Source organism: Phoenix dactylifera, unplaced genomic scaffold (assembly GCF_009389715.1).
Source record: "Phoenix dactylifera cultivar Barhee BC4 unplaced genomic scaffold, palm_55x_up_171113_PBpolish2nd_filt_p 001152F, whole genome shotgun sequence".
In the NCBI taxonomy this organism is placed as follows: Eukaryota; Viridiplantae; Streptophyta; class Magnoliopsida; order Arecales; family Arecaceae; genus Phoenix; species Phoenix dactylifera.
The window spans coordinates 97,978-101,386 of NW_024068491.1; the positions used below are offsets into that span (position 1 = coordinate 97,978).

The window sequence follows — 3,409 nt, forward strand, 5'->3', positions numbered from 1 at the left end:
ACAGATAAAGCCCATGAGGTATTAAAGTAAACATCCACATCTCTCGAAATTCTGCAGATAAGATGATTTTGAATCAGCAAATAGGTCTTGTCCGACCAATTCTTAGAAACTACTAGCATTAGCAATATTTTGAAGATCCAAAACCTTAGCTTGTGCATGGTCCAGACTTCACTGAGCACTCAAGTAGAAATAAGTCTTACAACTCCCTAACGGAAAACTTAATGACTTCAACTTAAATTGCATACTAACCTATAATTTGGGCTACTTAGTAATTAAAATCTTGTGTGCTTTTGAAATTCTTATCAGTTATGTACTTGAAATTAGACTTTCATTTCATAAAACAAATTTTATTTTGGGATTGAAGTTTGTGGCTAACTTCACTGCAAACCCTCACGAGACAACAATCGTCCACTAGGGTAACCTAGGGGTTTAACGGCTTGTTGCACGTGCTAAGTGCAATCGTGGTGCTCTACGAAAGTGAGTATTTATTTTAGTTCATATATATATATAATAATAATTAATACTAAAAATAAAAATAAAACTTTTGCACTCTCATTTTATCATTTTCGCACTAAATTGCTAGAGACTAGCAATAAGCTAGTTAAGGGGTGTGATGAGAGCACAAAAGTGCGATCTACATATCAACTAAATTAGTGTTATTGCTGACTGATAATGATAAATTTACTGGTTTAATATTATATTGTTGTTTGGCACAGGTTATTATAAATTAAAGTTTAAATGCGCATTTGGTATAGACTGGGTTTAGAGAGATGCATCATGGCCCCAAACCGTGCGGGCCCAATCCTGCCATGATCTGATCGAGTATATTTGCACCCAAACATCCGAGCCCGCGTGCGATCTCCCAGTGATCCTCGCGTTCCCTCCTTTCTAGATTAGCACCCGTACTCTTCCGGAATAGAGATTTCCACTCTCACTTCATCACAAAGAAAAAGACCTTTTTAACCTCCAATCCCATGAAGAATAGCTGAAAATACTATTCATTCCTGAAGTTACTATTCATTGCCGAAATCACTGTTCATATGAACTGTGTTCCGCGATGACACTGTTCATATGAACAATGTTACGTGAAAACACTGTTCATATGAACAGTGTTACGGAAATGTTTTGATGTTCACTATTCTTCTTCTTCCTCTCGCAGCGTCCCAGCCATCTGTATCTCATCCCGTGAGATCACGCGAGCCCAAGCATCAAGTCACAACGATCTCCAGCTTCATACCATGCGACAACAGGGGAGAAGAAATGGTCCCATGATCAGCCGTGCCGTTCCGCGTCCAAGCTTCCTTCCCAAATCAGCATCGCGTGATCCATCTCCTTCCGTTCCAACCTCCCAGCACTCCCATCCCTCCGTGGCCCAAAGAAGGAAATCCAGCTTCTTCCGTCCGAGTTCCGGTATCCGTCCACGATCGGCCGCCTGTGATTCTCTCCCCGGATTCCAAGCGTCTGCGATCAATCCCAGCTCCTGCGTTCGCCTCTTTCCTGCATTTCAAAAATCTTCCCACAAGCGTCATCGCCTATCTCATGTCCGTGATCCCGCGACCGTTTCGATCCTCAGTGGCTTCAATGGGTGGGGGCAAGCTATATAAGGAGGCTCTTGGCAAGGCAGAATGGGGGGGGGGGGAGCTCACATCAAAAAAAAAGAAGAGAAGAACAGAGGATGCTCTATTCTTGAGAAAAGAAAGAAAAAAAAGAGAGTTCCACCGGGAGAGGAAGTGGGGAGAGGTGCTCTGTTTTCAAAGCTTTTTGAAAACAGAGCATACTCTGTTTTAAAGTTTGAAGAGAGTTTCATATTTTATTTTATTTTCTGTGAGAGTTTATTTGGGTAGAGAGTTTTATTTATGCTAAAGTTTTAATTTCTGTTATTTTTTTACTTTCCGTTCTTCAAATTCTGTAATCTTTCTTTTTTTATGCAATATTTTAAATTTTCTTTCATGCAATTTATATTCCAGGCTTCAATCTTCTTAGCACTGTTTTCATCCATTTTTTTTATGCCAGAGCTTTCTTTTTCATCAAATTTATAAATGCTCTTCGATTTCTAAGTACCTGTCTTTTTGTTATTTTCAAATAGAAAAGTTTCTCTGGTAGACCAGAGAATCAGTCAACATCCCTAACGTAATGTTTTTCTTTTATTATTCAAAAATCGGCTTTGAATCCGAGTGAACGTTTTAATTTTTATGCAACTCTAATCACCTCCCTGTGGATTGACCTCTTACGATCACTATTCTTCGAGTAGAAAAGATAAGAGTATAATTGATTTAAACTTTGTTTGTCGGTTCTAACAACGATCTGTTTAGCATATTTTCAGGTAAACAGGAATCGGACAACAGGAAGATAAGGCCAAAGCTAGTTCCCAAGAAGCCCCAGCCTAAGCTGGACGTGAGCTTCACCTGCCCTTTCTGCAACCATGACAAGAGCATCGAGCTCCATGTAAGTGACCTGTCTTGCAGCTCTCCTCATTCTTGGGTTCAGTTTAAATTAACATTACGGAGGAACTTGGTATCCATATTGAAACTAGAAGAAGCTGATGGGTTTTCTTCGTCGCTCATGGACATGAAACTGAAGACTGGGGAGGCCTACTGCAGGGCCTGCAAAGCAATCTATATCACCTCCATCAACCGTAAGTTAATCCTGATCACTTTTCTTCATTCGTTCATTGATCTCAACTACATGTATTGATCCGCATGTAATTCTAACATTATTTAATTTCTTGTCTTGATTTGATTGGCAGATTTAACAGAGCCCATCGATATGTATGTTCTCATGGCACAATTCTTTTCCAATGATTCTATTATCAATATATTCTTGAAGTTTTACTAATTTTTGCGGTGGTTTTGTGAATCTTGGCATGACAGATATAGTGAATGGCTCGATGAATGCGAACGGGTCAACGACAGTGAAGATAACTCGAGAAAGAGGCCTCGCATTGCTTAAGTTCACAAGATTTCTATGTTGTCTCTGATGGAGCATTTGTCAATTATTGAAACAACCTCGTCTTCTTTTGCTTGTCATAAACTGGTAGAAGTGTTCGAGATGTTCAATTTGGAATACAAAGTGGAAAAGATAGCAATAATTTAACTCAAGGAAATTGAATGTTGTTTCTGTTTGGAGTCAGATAATGTGACTCTGGAAATAGTAAAGTATGATAAATTGATATCCTTTTTATTTCTTTTTTTTTTGGATGATTTTAACAGCATCCAAGAAGTTGGCAAATTTTATTGCAACATTGTTGTCGGATCAGCGTGTTATCTGGGATCTAACTTTGGGATCAACTATATTTGCAAGAATTCAGAGTGACATCGAGAAATTATGCAGTATCACTGTTGAATCCTACATCGTCAGCATCCATGGTTAGTCGCGATGAATCCGGTCACTTTGTAATCAGTTCATTTAT

General features: G+C 39.0%; 1 long non-coding RNA gene across 1 annotated transcript; it reads left to right on the forward strand.

Moving 5' to 3' along the window:
- Window positions 1-2,561: 2,561 nt before the first annotated feature.
- LOC120108054 lies at window positions 2,562-3,003 on the forward strand. Its single transcript, XR_005509574.1, has 3 exons — window positions 2,562-2,635; window positions 2,747-2,768; window positions 2,871-3,003. It is a non-coding gene; the product is annotated as an uncharacterized LOC120108054 (long non-coding RNA).
- Window positions 3,004-3,409: the final 406 nt, after the last annotated feature.